This window comes from Manacus vitellinus, unplaced genomic scaffold (genome assembly GCF_001715985.3).
Source record: "Manacus vitellinus isolate BGI_N305 unplaced genomic scaffold, ASM171598v3 scaffold_10_pilon, whole genome shotgun sequence".
Taxonomy (NCBI): Eukaryota; Metazoa; Chordata; class Aves; order Passeriformes; family Pipridae; genus Manacus; species Manacus vitellinus.
The window spans coordinates 973,406-990,103 of NW_021938838.1; positions in this window are offsets into that span (position 1 = coordinate 973,406).

A 16,698-nucleotide genomic window follows, 5' to 3' on the forward strand; every position below is an offset into this window, starting at 1 on the left:
GAAATGAGTCTCCGTTGGCAGGTTGGTAAGGTGCCCTGACACTCCTTCCCAAGGGTAGCTGAGCACCCTATCTCATCACCTATAAATTCTGAAATGGGCAGATGTTTATCACAGTAATGTGTGTACCCCCCCAGACATTGCAGAGACTCTATCAGCTCATCTCATCAGTAACACTGGCACAAATCACTGGGATGAGAGAAAATTGCCATGATGAACATACACCTCAGAACATCATCACACTGTTCACTAATTGCCAGTCACCCTTCAGTGATTAATTATTAAGCCAAATTGCAAAAAGTTTTCCACATGAATGAGAAGATGTTTATTTCAAAAGCAGAAAGCTCCTAGGAGCATATCCTTGTTTTCCTCAAATTAGCTGTATAACAAATTTACATTCTCCTGATTTTGCAGCTCAGAAAAAAACCCAGAGTGCTGTATCAACCTGTTGCTGTTGGTTTTTGTCCAGCCAGTTCTTCAGCAGGAAACCTGGTGCTGCTCAGTGTATGTTTAAGATGTTTAAACTGAGTGGCAGATCCGTGAGCTGATGGTCATGGTTTGTTATCTGCATCTCTCCACGTGCACTGAGCCCTGTGAAACACTGGTAAGGAGGAACAGGGGAGTGCTGTGCCAAAGCCCAGCTTGAGGCTTGGCACTTCTCCAGCATCGACTGATGGCATCAGGGTCATGTTAGAGAAGAGGAAGAGCCTCCAAGCCCCTCATCCTGGCTGCAGCCTTGTGCCTGGCAGGAGTTCTCCTGGAGTGTGGTGCTGGCACCAGCCAGATCTTACCTGTGCAGTGAGGTGGGATGTGAAGGAGAGAGGAAAGCCAGTGTTGGCCCTGGAGGATCCACGTGCTGGTAGTGAATCCAAAGCTGGGTATGTTCTTAGTGATATTGATGTCTCTCCAGTGTCTTTCACCATAGCTAATTATTAAAAGCACTCAACAACAACAACAAACATGGGGAGAGGATAGAAACACTAAGAGAGCCCATAAATGGTAAAGAATTAGTAATTAGTAATTTTCATATGGTTCAGTAAATAATGCAAAATTTAGGCTTTATTTATGTTTTTATTTAAAAACTACTTCTTTTTACTGATCCTTTGAAGAAATCTGTTTATTTTAAATTCTTATTTGGATAAACAAATTATAAAGTTTTTCCTACACAACAGAGCATGAAAATTGAGTTATTACACTGGTGCTTTTAGTTCTGATCAGCGAGATCAAATTGTACTACTTTCTCCATACATGATCAGACAAATAGGTGAGGCCTTCTGGCATAAACAGATGTTCAGGATTAAATTTAAATTCTGATTTTTTTTTAGCATTTCTTTGTAGGAATTTGAAATAGGTTTTTAGAGTTACCGGTAAAAAGTAGAAAAAAACTTCTTACAAAATTGTCCATAACAGTGACACAAACCCAGACAAAGTGGTGTATTTAAATTCCACAGTAACTGGATAAATACACTGAGTGTGCTGATTGCCACCCAGTTTTAGCATTGCTTTGTTTATCTAACCTTTGCCTTTTGGAAAATAAAAGATCAGGGGAAAAAAAAAAAACGATTCTTGTGTTGTAGCCTTTTTCCTGCCACACGCATTTCCTTTTTGCCTCAGGAGCTCTCAGGTACCAGCTCTCAAATTTATTTCAGTTACAGTTACTCGCCACGTTACTTGTGTCAGGAGAAGTAAAAAACACTGTCTGGTTTTTGGAAGAGAAGGTTTAATTGTAGCATTTTATATGTACTTAATGACTTCAAGAAATGAGGTCATGTGAAATCATCTGGAACTAAATCTTGCTGCTCTCCCCCTGCTTGGTATTCACAGAGCAGCATCTGAAACGTGGTGTTAAGTTTTGGGCCTCCTAAATCAAGGGGTGAACCACTGATAAACTGGGGCCCACCAAGGTTTTCGGGGCTGGTGCACAGACTGAGTGAAGGGGGCTGGGGGAGCTGGAGAAGGGAATGCTGAGGGAGACCTTGCTGCTCCCTTCCACCACCCAAAGAGGGCTAAAGGTGAGGTGAAACCAGGCACTGCTTAGAGATACACAGTGAAAGGATGAGAGGCACCAGACAAGCATTTCATGGAAATTAAGACAGGATATAATGAAAAAATGTTTCACAGGGATGTGGACGCAAAAGTGGGACTGGAGTCAGGGAAGGGGAGAATCATCATCCCTGAGGAACTTCAAAACTCAAATAGGACAAGGACCTGCACAACCTGGCCTACTTGAGACAGTAGCTCTGCTCTGGACAGGCACCTCCACCCCAAGTTATTCAATGATTCTGTGACAAGAAAATCCAAATCAGTCTCTATTCAGTGTTCCTAACATCAGTGTCAACTAAAGAAGTACCTCTCTGTTTGGAAACCAGAGGGACAGCGTTGCACAGCGTTACCAGAGTTTCCCCTCAGAGTGCATAAAAACCAGGCTGAGCTGGGACTCCTTGGTTATTGTTTCTAATTCCCCTTCACACCACTTTGGTTTGTTTCTTTGCTTCTGAGTGTTGGTTTCTTGTATTTATGCCGTGCAGCATTTCACAGGCAGCCTTCTGAAATCCTAAGCTGCAGCTTGATTAACATCTCTTTTTGTTAGTGGTGTGTCTGCCTGTCCCTGCTCAGCAGGGGTGTTGGGGTGACGCTGGTATGGTGATGTGTGGCAGTGCAGTGAACCAGACTCTGGCACTGATATGGGTTAACATAACTCAAAAAAAAAACCCAAAACCCAGAAAGAAATGTCCATCAAATGCTCCCTTAAGGCAGCAATGCACTGAAGGTTGAGATGTGAGATTGTATTGAAAGATTCAGTCACTCCTGGCTAGTTCTGTGTGTTAGGTAAATCACATTTTTGGGGGTAAATCAGTCACATTCAAAGACTGACTGAAAACTAGAAAAGTCTTTCTGTATCTTTAGGCATTTAGATGATGGATGTTTTTTCCCAAACCAGTCTTATTTTCCCTATTAGTTCCTGTAAAAGAAATGCAAATCTTGCACTGGCTTGAAATATCTGTGTTGTTTTAAATAAATTTCCTGTGATCCACAACAGAGTGAAAAGGAAAGTGTAGCCATTTGTTGCTGGTTCAGTGTATTTAGACCATCTTTCATGCTTGTAGAGGTCAAGTCCATTTAATCTGGTTATGCTATTTCAATCACATTTACATTTTTAATGCAAAGCTCAGGTTTGCTTCACACTAGAATGATCTCTCTGGTTTTGTAACAAGCTCTAGTTGTCCTGGGCTTTGGAGACTTCTCTCTTTATTTTCCCTCAGCCTTAGACACCGTCTTTGTCATTTGTAAGGTAACTTTCCTCCTTGGATTGCCAAAATGCTACAGAATCCTCAGAAGCGCTGAACAACATTTTCAAATTCCATTTTATTGGGAGCAAATTTTGAAGCCTGCATGAAAAGCCTGTCTTTGCTGTGGTTAGCTTAACCATGGAGCCTGGGATGGTTTGCACCAGTGACCCTCTGCCTTCAACTATATTCCTGCATTATCCCCCAAGGAACAGAAAACAAGGCCCTAAATACTTGCTTGGTTGACTCGTAACATCACTTAAAAATACACAGGAGAGAAATGGCCAGCCTGGCAGAGGTTTGGCACCACCAGGCAAGACAAGAACTTGGTGTAGGTTGTGAGAAAGAGGCACAAAGAGTCAGAGCTTGATCTTTAAAGCAGGAGTCAAATGAGGAATCGTGATCCAGCTGAGGCTCTGGATAACAAACCAAGGTTGTTTGCTAAGCAGTCACCCAGGAGAGTGACAGCAGCTGGATACAACAGTGCACAGAGTGGACACTGATGCCTTTATGTGAACCTTGCTCAGAGTAAGTGCCAAGACTGAGTGGATCAGACTGGTCAGAGCTGTTAAGAAGAGCAGAATCTGGCAGGAGAAATGGCAACACCCCATTCCCAGGGTAGGATGCGGGTGGTAGGATGTGACCAGAAGAGAGTGCCAACAAGAGAGATCCTAGCAAGGCTGCTTTTCATGCTAAGGCTTGAAGACTAATTTCCTAAATGAGGTTGCAGAAGCAGGACCCAAAACTCTGCAAAAGACATAATGGACCATGTGCTTTTCCTTTCTTAAAATACATCCTTCCATAACCAACACCAAAACACAGAGGAAAGGGAGAGAAACTGTTTCAATTCAACTTCAGTTACAAGCAATACTTCTCTAATCTCATTTATTCTGTCCTAGGAGACCTCCTTAATACATATTATCATGAGTAGTGGTCCTTACTGTGAGTGGAGAGACACTGAACCATTTGCCCAAAGTTCCTGCAGTTTGTATCCAACAGCAGTGTGATGAGTGTAAAAATAAATGCAAACGTACACAGGAACAGCAGCAGATCTTATATCCAATTGCAAAGTCACACTTAATTATTAATGACTGGAGTGCTGTAGCCTTTCACTTAGTGGCAAAACATACCCTGAATATTTCTCAGGTTGTGTCAGATTGACAGAGCATCAGAGCCAAAGACAGTGTCAGCTTTTCAGTGAGGGACCAAGTGCCGTGTACAAGAGCAAGAAAGGTGAATATTCAAATGAGAATCTTGGTTTCCTCTGATAACAAGCCAGGAATTCCACATTCAAGAACTGATTGATGGAAGTTGCCCTTGTCACAGACAAAATGGTAAACAGCTTCAGAATAATGAATTACAAGCAGAAATTATACTAGTGAGTGATGGAGTAAAACATGGAGAGGTCATTTTTTCCGGCTCTGTTCTAATGCAGAACTCTTTGATCACGTGTTCCTCAGTGCTGTGCATGGTTTACTTACAAAGCACCTAAAGACACCAGTATTTTCACAATTGTACATCACTACCTGCAGATAGATTTTGGATTAAAGAACTTTCTCCAGTGCCCTGAAACTTCTGTCTGAAATTTTCTCTTGCTTCTCCTAATCACTTCTGAGCACAGAAGAGCTCTTCCCAATGCCAGCTGCTGGAGCAGTAAGTATGGCCAGTGAGTCTCTGGGATAAACTGAATCTTTCCCAGCCTTCATGGCAGAGTTTGGATGGAAAGTCGGTGTGGCTTTCCTTTTCCCATACTGAAGATACCAGTTCAAGGTGCTAGATTTCAGGGGTTGTATCTCAGATCCCTCTTAGTGAATTTGTGTCAAATAAAGCAGACTCAAAGCTGAAAGGAAGGTTGCACCGATGGCAAACAAATCTTTAGGAGAGAGGTCGTGGCTAGAATGCATTTTGAGTGCTGGCCTGCCAGGAGCTCAGGGCAGCCTCTGGTGAATGTGGAGGAGAAATCTAGAAATTATTCTTTTTAATGTTACTGCAAATTCCTGTTTGGCTACACTGACCCAGCAGAACAGAGACTGTAAACCCACGCATGGCTTTTTGTCCTCTACAGTGACAAATGTGTAGCTCTGCAGCTCACACAGGTCTCAGAGAGAGCAGTGGAGTTAATAAAGGGAGTGGTCCTTCTGGAAACTGCCTTCAAGCTTCACAGAACAAGCATGGGTGTTATTTGGCCTCTTGGTGATTTTCTAAAAGTAGAAGATGCCCAAGAACTCATTGTATCTGCAGCTGGTGCTTGCCAGAAATGTTTGTATGATCTGTATGGATGAGTGGAGAAAAGGGTGGTGGGAGGAGGGAAAGGCCTCGGAGGGGGAACAGCTGAGGAGATACAAATGAAAACTCAATTAAACAGAAGAGAAGGAAAATTCAAACTAGCATTGACACCCTGCTCCAGGCTGCTTTGAGTCAGGATTTCATCTGGAAACCTAGTGAATGGAGAAGGCAACAGTGAAGAAAATAAATTACCTTCCTGGAAGGAGCTGGATTAGCTGACCAGGAAGATGAAAACATTCAAATACAGATCTGCTTTGATGATATGGCTAAGGCTTGTAACAAATTCAACCAGAACAATAGATCTCGGCCTTGTAACTGTTCCAAAGTTTGTCCAATGTATGAGATTATTTTTTTTTTTATAAAGGACTCGGTTTATTTGCCAACTGGAACACTTGAAACGGACAATGAGTGTAATCCTGTGTTGCCTTCCACCCTATGTAGCCATGAGAATGATGCTAATTGGATCTGTTAAAATCAGAAGGGTGGCCTTTGGTGCTCATTTTGCCTCCTGCCCTCAGTTATGCTGTTGTGGGATACAGACAGTGATCTGTGGTGGTTTCTTGGTTTGTGTGAGAGGTGTGCAAATGCTCAGTGTCATGAGCTGTTGTAGCAGAGAAGCTGAATGGTTTTTTTTTCCTTTTAAGATAAACTGTCATTCCTCCAGAATGTGGTCGTCATCAATTTATTTCAGCTTTATTTTGCTCTTCACCAGCTGTGTGAAGAGCATGTTCAATATAACCAGTCATTCCAATAGCTTAATTTCTCCCCTAAGTATTTTGCTTCTTTTGGGTTGTCACCACAATCCCATTTAAAAGCCTGCTAATAGTAATTGAAAGCCATTTTAAGCTTGCATGTAGTATCAGAGTTTGAGCTGTGTTTTATTTCTGTAAAGCAGAAATAATAGTTAGCTATGACAGATACCAGGAAGCTAAACAACAGCCAAGGCTACCACGCTTTTGGAACCTACATTGCTAGAAGAAAGTCATGGATCCAGAATCCAATGAAATGACTGTCAATCTTCCCAAGGTCTTCAGTGGGATTCTGATCAGGTTCTGAGTGCAAAATGTGATCAGCAGTGGCCAGATGGAGGTTGGGCACAAAACAATCAGGAACTCTGCCTTTGTAAAGAGTGTCCCTGGGACTTCAGCCTGTGTTTAAAACAGTTTTTATTGATCCATCTACAGAAAGCAAAGGGCAGTGGAAGTGAAAGGGTGCTGGCTGGGTTGGACTAAGCCCTGTTTAAAGCAAGTACTCTTCTAGACCATTTGTAAAAGGACACCAGCTTTGTTGGAAAGGAGGAGTGGGCTGATCCTATCTGTTCAATTCCTCGTTCTTAATTATTTTGGCTGATATCATCTATATGCTAAGTCAATCCCAGTGAATGGCGTCTGAAACATCCTGACTGAAGTCATTACATTATCACATTCAGGCCAGGCTTTAAGTAAAAGAGATTTGGCTTGTTCTTTACACTGTTTGGCCCCTGTCCTGAATGTACGACCATTGTAACGGAGGATTATCTGCACTGGAGGTTTTCTTCATTTCCATTAGGAGAAAAATTTCATTCAGCATAGCAAGGGCAGCCCGAGATGGCAGGAGGAGATTGGCTGGGTGCTGATGCCTTTGTTATCCACCGAGCAGAGCCTGACACCCCCTGACACTGCCGGGCCTTGGCAGGGGGCTGTTATTCATTTCAGTGTGTGGAACACATTGTTTTCTGAAAGGGAGGAGAATCAGCCCTTTATGAGCAGGAGTCACTGGGCAGTGTAGTCACTGAGCTGCAGGAGCTGAGGTTTGTTGATATAGTTGGCTTTTCAGCAAGTGCCTTTGTTGGTCTTATCTTTTCTTTGAGTCTACATCTCTTTGGTGGTGTTTAAGGTGGATCTAGACTCTCCTTGTCTTTCCCAACCTCTGTGCCTTTCCTAACATAAAAACTCAAGGATAGGGACAGAGGGACTTGTATTTTTCAAGCTTATGGATTCCCATAAGGCCCCTTCCCTGAGATACATAAACATCATCTCATCTCGAGCTGCCATCTGTCCTGCCGTGGGTTGCCGTGGTTAAAAGGTTCCTGCAGTCCGTGCTTTGGGAGGCACTGCTCCAGCCTGGCTGAGCTGTGGGGTGCTCCTTTGGTCAGCCCAGGAATGGGAAGGGGAGTCTGTCCCAAAGGCCAGGAGCGTGCCAGTGCACAGTCCTGCACGAAGAGCTGGCTGCAGGTATGGAGATGTCATCAGGCTGTGCGAAACACAACATCCTGCACACTCCAGGAAAGCCAGGTTGGGCTGCAGTAGCTCAGCAAATTCATGAAGTAGCAAGGCAGATTTTATCCAAAGGTGCTGTTGGTTGGCAATGCTCAGATCAAATTTGCTTTGTTGCCATAATAGTAAACATGGTACATGTGAAACTCGGGGCCATGAGCCACTATAAAGGGATAAGATAATGGATGTTGCTTGAGCCTTTTACTGTCTTTGTAGTTAGAGCAGTTATTGGAAGGCACTAATCCCTTTCTGCTTATTATTGACTTTTGAATGAATCCTCATACGCTCTCCAGCAGCAAAACTTGTGGTTTTCAGGCTCACTAAAGCTCAATAGAACCAAGACCTTGTTATTTATTTTCACTGTTACTATTATTTTTCTATTTCAAAGCAGAGTTTTCTGCTGCGAATTCCCCACTGTTTGATCACAAAAGCAAGCGAGGGAAATTGTTATTTTTCATCCAGAAGCTTTTGTCCTTTTTACTTTTGCAATCCACGTGAGGCGACTTCTCTGGTCATTAGCCGAGTTAGCAAAGGGAGCTCTCTTTGTGGGGCGATAGCAGGGAAACATCAAGTGTCTGGTTCCATGGCAGCAATTTGCTCCTGAAATAAAGCGAGCGTTGATAAGTTGCTACCCTCAGCTATATTTGTCCTAGTAAATAAACATCATCAGGCTTTGAGCACAAATACACGTTGTTTTGCCCTGTTTACCTATTCTGAGGCTGTGTCAGGCTGACAAAATTTCCTCTGCATCAGCCGGCCCCGCTCTGCCGCGCTCAGCTCGCCGGGGGTGCGTGTTTCTGCACGCCCAGCCGAGGGGGTGTTTTTTTTAAAGCATTGATCAGCACAGCAAATATGCCTGGAAATGCATCCCATTAATGCAAAGCAGCGCATTTTGATGGATTTGCTTTTTAGAGGCCAAGGTTTCTAGCACTGGAATGACTTGCCTCCGCAGTGCCTCGGGACGGCAGGTTTGCTCCCAGGGAGCTGTGGTGTGCCAGCACCGGGCACGTGGGGGACATCACACCCTCAGTGACCGCACTGCCTGTCCAGCTGAAGGGCAGCAACTGATATGTGCTGGCCAGAGAGAGCCCTCGGGATCTGTCCTTGGGAGAAAGATTCACTTTTCCAGGATACCGATAAAAAAAGCCATTAACCCTTTGGTGATGGGGCTGTTCAGCCGAAAGTTCCTCATCTGAACCTCACAAAATCGGGATCGTGCTTCTTCCCCGACAGGCAGCAGGACCCAAAATAAAGCAGCAGCAGGAGAGTGAGTGAGACACGACAGTGACATTTGTTCCACTTGGAGCAGGGGAGCCACCACTAATTTGGGCCAGGAGATCGGAGCACACGGCGAGAGGTGGTTTGGTGGCTTCAGTCAATACACACACGGGGTTAGCCCAGAGCTGCAGGTGCCACGGGCTCTGCAGTGACGTGAATCACAGCAGAAATAGGCCAGTTACACCCCTTTGCCATCACTGAATTTCCCATAGCCCTTTCTAGAAAATCCAAAGGGGATTATGCAGCTTCCAGGACAAATCCCAGCCTTTAATGGGAGCTTCAGGATTTGCAGTGTGCATTGCTCGCTTAAACAAGCGGATGTCCGCGCTCCACAAGTTGTCTGCCCCACCTGCTACGCACCTGAGACCCAGAGAAAATGCTTTTCTTCACACTTCTGATGAGCAGTAATTAGATCAGGGAAGTTCACAGTGGCAGAGGAAGTCTCTCCCCCATGGACAGCAGTAAGGGATCAGGACAGCTCCATTACAGTGGTTTGCTGGAGCACACACAGGCTGGAACCTGAGCAAGATCCCATCGTGCTGGGGACTGCACATCCAGCACAGAGAGGTGGTGCCTGCTGCAGGGAGGTGTGTTCTCACTGCTTCTCCACACTCCTTTGAAACTTCCCAGATCATACCCTGAGCAGTGGAAATGGCAAGCTCCAGCTTTAGGGAGTTCTGTCTCAAAGGTGACACCAGTTTGGTTCCTCAGGGTATGTGTCAGTCCCTGACAGAGGGAACAGGGAGGGCTTTCCTCCTGTGCTGTGCCTTGTATGACTCATCTAGGAGCTCAGTTCCTTTGAGATCTCCACCAGATTTGGCAAAATGGGCCAAGAAACCAAAACATTTCCAAAAGAGGGGCAGAAGGATCACACAGGAGCACATGGCCATGCAGCATCTGTTGCATGATCCTGGGGACCCTGAAGAGCAGCCTGAGAAACACGTTGGGGGAACCTATCACCCAGGTTTCCAAAACCACTGGACAAGTATTAAACCTAATTACTTGTAGGCAAGTAGATATACTAAAGCTGCTCTGAAAAGATCCTTCACTGAAGCGTTTTTTTGACAAGGAAAACTAATTCTGGGCTTATTAGCCAGTTTTGATAAATAGAATCATACTGATGAGCAGACACAGTTTAATTGCCTTCCATAAGATAGTTGGGAAGTGGAAAGCAGGAGCTGAACTCCAGGCACACAGCCCCCTTCCTGGCACCTCCCCTTCTGCCTGCCTGGAAAACAGGAGAAAAGCTGAGATCCCCCTTCTGGCAGGGATCAATTACAGACTGCTTTTAGCAGAGTCTCAGGATATTATTCCCCAGTTTAGGCCAAATTCCGAAGGGAATCTGAAGATGGTTAAGATGCATGTCAGAAGGAAATTGGTCAGAAAATGGCTGTTGGGTGGGCGTGAGTGGCACAGCACAGAGTAACTCGCAACACTCGGGTGCTCAGTGGGAGAGCAAAATTGGTTTAAGTGAGAATAACTTACACGGGTTTGGGGCGGGGGTGGATGCAGAAGTACAAACTCTGAAAATGGCCTTTTTCTTAGAGGAGGAAAAAAAAGGAGAGGCCGGGAAGGGATCTGTTTGTGCTGAGAAGTGGGTACCAGCCCCCAGCAACAAAGGGCTCTGTTTGCAGGATGTGCCCTGAGGAAAATGCAGATCTCTTCCAACCTCCCAGAGCTTTCTCCTTCTCCTTGTGTCCCTCCCTGCCAGCCCCAGCAGAGTGCAGAAGGATTCTTAGGGGTTGTTGATTAAAACAAAGCCCCAGAAGGGCACTGGCAGAGCTGGAGGTGACCGGCAGCCCCCAGCCCATGCAATTGCATTTTATGGCTTCCTGAGAGAGGGAATAATGTGCAGTGCTGATTGCTTTGGGGTAAAGAAGAAGGAATTGCTGTAGTGACAGAAAAATGCGGAGCTCAGATCTTGCGTAGATGGCTTATTAGGTCAGAGCTGGAACACACTTTGATTTGTATTCCTGACGATTGTACACGGGCACTAATTGGCCAAAGAAGCAAGGGATCTTTGTAGTTTAATGAGGAAAATATTGTGTAATGTGATGATTATTTTCTAATCAAAAAGCAGAGGAACAGAATGGAAAAGAAAACCTATGAGTGAATACAGACTGTAATTTTAATTAATATTTGCTTCTGCTAATCAGTTTCTCTGTTCCGCAACCAGCTGTTAGCCCTAAATATGCCCTAATGTTATATAAATATTATAGAAATTAATATTTAATATTATATTATGCTTAATATTATAGAAATATTTCCTTTAATATGCTAAGCATTTGCCTATGCATGCTTTTACTCACAAGTATGAGCTCATTTAAGCCAACAGGACTGGCAACACTATGGATAGGTGAGAATAATTGGGTAATAATCAATTTTAACTTGATTTGTTCCTTAAAAAAAATAAATTGTAATGCTTAGATTCTCTGGTTTACTCTCATAATTTCAGTGCTCACTATGCTCAGAAGCCACTGCAGGGTTCCCACTCCTGCACCTCTTGCAAGTCTTGGGATACCTCCTGAATTTTCCTTAAAAGCCCCTGGAGACACTTGAATTTGAAAAACCTCAGTTCCAGGTTTTTTTTTTTTGGGGGGGGGAAATCTCATCCTCCATAGCAGCATAGAGGTTAACAGTGGACCCATAAGCCTAAAAATCCAAATATAACTAGAAAGAAGTATGTGTTCATCATACTTTAATATGAAAGGTTTGAGAAATGCAATTCTTATATGCTATAGAGAAACAATTTCATATCAGTCATCTCTTTAAACACCTTGCACATGATAATCAAGATTTTTTTCCTGTGTACATACCAAGCCAGTGACCATGACTGGGTGGTTGTTACGTGTTTCATCCCTCCCTGAAAGTCTTTTGCCTTGCACTGACATATGTCCTGGGGAAAAGGGGGAAAAGGGCTCTGGCAATCCTGGTCAAGGCAAGAGATCATTCTCGCTGACTCTTTGCTCTCTTGGTCTGGAGAGGTTGCAAAATTTAATTTTTGGCCCTAAAAACGAGCAGCCCCCAGCCTGCACACCCCGCAGGAACAGAGCTGCTGCAGAACACGCCCCGTCTGCAGGCAGATGTGTTCGGGAATTGCGCTTTCAGAGTGTGGCTTCTGCCCTGTAGCCCTTAAATCGCTGAAGTGGGAGTGCTGCCTGCCAAAGAAACCCTGTTCTAAAAAGGAAAGGAGGGGAGTGGGAGAAAGCTCATCCCCTTTGCAGGCGTTTCGAAGAGGACGTGCCCTGTGAGAGGCAGAGCCAGGGCCGGGGCTGCTTCGACTGACAGATCGGGGCCAGCGGCCCCCACGTTCAGCATTTCCCTCCAGAACGGCACAAGTGTTAATGCACAGCATTCAGGAGTGCAGTAGCTGTTGGTGGAGCCTTGCTGCTCTCCCTCCTGAGCAGGGCTGGATCCCCAGTGGAACCATTCAGCCCCAGGTTGACAATTCAGAGCACAGCAAAGATTCCCTGAGAGCCCCGAGCCCCCCGAGCTGCTCCTGCTGCAGGACGGAGCTGGCAAAGGCCAAAGGAGAGGGAGGCACTTGCTAGCACGGATTTCTCCTTCTGGGCTGTATTCCTCTCTCTGTACTTCTCAGAGCACTGCTCACAAGGTAGAGCAGTGGTGTTGCCTGTGTTTTACAGGGGGGACACCGAGGCCCAGAAGGGGAAGGCGACTTGTACAAGCTTTTTCAGCCAGTGATGGTCAGAACAAGGAGCAGGAGCACTGGCCAAGTCCTGATTCCCTGGCAGACCCACACATTCATCCAGCTCTACTGAAAGCCACTGTATTGCCCTGCACTTGCAGGGAGATTCAGGCAGAAGGGGGAATAAAGGGTGTAACTCACATTTTTATAGCCCTGTTCCATCATCTGCCAAGCCTGTAGTTTCTTCCTCCTTTGCTCTCCCTTTTACTTTGAGGACAGGCTGCACTTGTGCCAGTACAGTGTGCTTTGGGCACCCTGCATATTCACACCAACAAGGCTCCAGTTTCACTTCGCACAGGCTTCTCTCCAAGCAATTTTTGCTGCTGTTGTTGCAAAACATTTTAATTAATCAGGAATTTTAATTAATTGTACCCTGCTGAAAATGCCAAGACAATAGCACAAATACAAGGAGACAGTTGCTCAGGTCAGAGCAGCCCATCTTTGGTTAGCTGTACTCCCTCTGGAATCATGCAGTTTGACTGCAGGCACAGGGAAACACTGGATTCTGGATGGCATTTTAAAGTCCTAGAGAAATATGGTGGTGTTTTTACCAAGTCAAGAAGCCTGTATGGAAGCTCTGAGCTGGCACAGTGCTAACTGGAAAGCTGCACCCCAGAAGGATTACAATGGCCTTTTTTCTAGTCCTCCAACTGCTGCAAACAATGTTTCACTAAAGCACTTCAAATGTTCTGTGTTTTTATGAAACTGAAAACCAGGTCGCTTCTAGACGGATTTCACTTGCAATAAGTGAATTAGCACAGCTGCCTATTCCCACCTTTGGCTGAGCCACTTCCCAGGGGCACGTACACCTTGGGATGTCAGTGGCTGATCAGGGGATCCCAAGATCCCCTTCTTGCTCAGCATGTCCAGAAAAGAAAATAATCTCATTCTGGCCTCGTATTTTGTCATTTGGCTGCAATGCCCAGCAAATTGTGGCTCATTTTGGAGTGCAGTAATTGGAGTTCATCTGTCCAGTGGTACAAAGGCCTGGACCAGCACTCAGCACACAAACTGACTCAACTTTCTGAGCCTGACTGTCATTTTCTACCCTCTTAAAATGGTTTAGTGCCTTGGTGCACAGCCTAGACAACCCCCAGCACACCATGAATAATAGATTCCAAAAATCTGTAAAAGCTTTATTTATTTAAACAACTAAATATTTAGAATTTGTTCATCTCATTGGCATATTTACCCCACTTCCCCTGCAGTAAAAGGTCTCCAAAGGACTTCCACCTTGTAAACCTGCTGTGAGCAGGATTTACAGCCTGTTGTGCATTTAAGGCCCACAAGTGAAGCAAACAGGATCTCACCCTCGGTGAGTGCAGCCCTGCCTCTTCTGTCTCTGGAGAACTTGTGGGATGAGTTGCATTTTTCACCATAGAAGCTCCTCTTTAGAAAGATAATGACAAAGTCGTGAGGTAAAAAAACCCTGAAAACAGGTCTGCTCACAAAACAACTTCATTCCCCAGTTTTCTTCCAAATGCTGCCATGGGGCTCATGTGAACTAGTGCAGAGCACAGAGATGTGGGTTCTGCTCACACCTTTTCCATTGACTCTCTGCTGCTTTTTCTCACCATTTCCCCTCTCACCATGACAGGTGCTGAGAGCTGGCCTGTCTGCACAGGGAGAGTCTGTGCCCTCTTGATTGTGGCAGCCTCTCCAGGCTGCTCTGAGACCCAGGGATGAGCTGTGTGGAGGCTCAGCAATAAGCAGGTGCGAGATTCCAGTGACTCACTGTAGAGCAGAGGGCATGGATGGGAGGAGAGGAGCCATGCCCAGTGTCAGGGCTCTCTTCCTCTGCAATAACTGGCATTTTCTTTGAGCTCTGCACTTGCTCGTGGGCACAGCTGGCCAGGTCAGCTGCATCCCTGGCTACATCAGAGAGCTTTGAGGTGAACTTCAACAGGAGCAGGACCACAACCAGTGCTGTGACTGTTCCTTCTCTTGCTGTTCCCATGTAAATCCACAGAGCTCTACTGATCTCAGGGAGGGTGAGAGCAGGGTAGCCACGTGCTGTAGCCTGGGGCTGATGGCTTACTCAAATTGATGAGCTCCTTGTGAAGATGGCTCTAAGTGACTCAGCTCTCAATCTGTTTAGACCAACTTCATGGATTGAGGTGGAAATTGAGCCTGAGTTAAAGTTACTCCTCACCCCCCAGGTTATGCCTGGAAAGCAGCACTTTGCCTGTGCCCATTTCATTGGCTCAAGTGGTACCTTAGTGGCAAAACCACTGACTCAGAACCACTCAGTTAAACATTTCCACCATCTGAGGGCAAGACTGGGCACTTCTGGGTTTTCGTGTGCTGCCAGATTATTGGCACATTTCTGCAGACTGCAGTTGCTGCCTGGCATCCTCAGCTGAGCCCATTCCCCCAGCACAGGTTTGACAGCACAGGGGCTGTGGGTGTCAGCCCAGGAGAGGCTGAGAGCCCAGGAGAGGCTCAGGTGTGTCTGTGTTCCACGGGCACAGGCAGCTCCAGGCTGAGCTCACTCCACCTTCTCCTCCAGTGTGTGCCATGGATCCAGGCAGGGAGGGAGCCCAGCGTGTGTCAGCGATGGGATCCCTGGGAAAGGGTGTCTAACTGCAGGATTAGTCACAGCAGAAATCGCTGTGCTAAGCACTGGGTGTCTTTTGGCTCTGCAGATCTTTAACTTGGTGGTGGAGATGTCAGGAGAGGCTGGAGCTGGTGTTGTGACCAAGTAGCAATCCAGCAGGCAATTAACCCTGGACAATGGGTGCAAGGAACAACCCCTACCAGGTTTCTGCTCCCCTTTCCAAGCAGGTACATTAAATTACAGCTGTGTTTAACGTGCTGTTAAAGAGCAGAATACTTCCCATCCATAGGGAGCACCAAGGGGAAATGCAAAGGATTTCCTTTGAAAAAGGAATGTTGACACTAAAATCTTCATCCTGAAGAGCTGAGGGAGAGGAGACAAGATGTTCTTGCTACAGGATCTGTTAGAGGTGCAGAGGAGGGAGACCAAAGGCTGGTTTGGGTGGTGCAGGCTGCAGAGGTTCCTGCACTGGCAGTGGGAGATAAGCATTCCTTCATAAGCAGGAAACTAATCTCCCTGTGACCAGCTCTTCCACCTGGCAGTGCAGCAAGCTGGGCTGGAGAGCAGAGTGCAAGGCTGGCACCCGGGGTACCCACCCAGCCCTGGGGTGCCTCAGGCACAGAGCTCTTTATTCTAAGGAAAGTGCTTTACATGTCCTGGCAGTTGGTGCTGTGTGAACACAGCTCTTGCACTACACCAAGAAAAGATGATCATTTGATATTCCTATGGTCACTTCTCTTCCTCTTCCCCCATATAATCTCTACTCATTATCTCTTACTTTCTCAATTTTCATGTTTTCTGCAAACAATTGTTTTGGTTGCTTTTCCCTGTAATTGATTTTTTTCTTCCTCTAAAACCTACCTTTCATTTTTATACACATTTTGGAGTTTCTAATATTTTCCCTCCTGAACAGATTTTTTTTTTGTTATTTATTTCCTCCATCCTGTTTTCTTTAGCCACAGGTTTTTGCAGCTCTTACAGCTTCCTTATCCCCCTCCCAGCCTTCCCGGGAGAGGGCTGGAGCATACATCCCACTTGCCTTCCAAATGTTGACAAGACTGTTTTGGAGGATGAGTGACTGACAGACAAACACCAGCCCCAAATACTCGGAATGCTCTGTTACTAATAGCTTTATTCTTGTCAACACTGCAAGCAAAATAACCCCTGAAAGGGATAGGCCATATTTTTAGCCAACCTTAAACTCAGCTTCTAAAAAATAAGTTTATGCTCAGCTATCTGTCTCACTCCTTGCCTTCCTGTTCCCCAATCACGTATTTAGAGGACAGCTCTTCATGTTGGGGATGCATAACCAGACTCTTGGAAGCTTGTTTT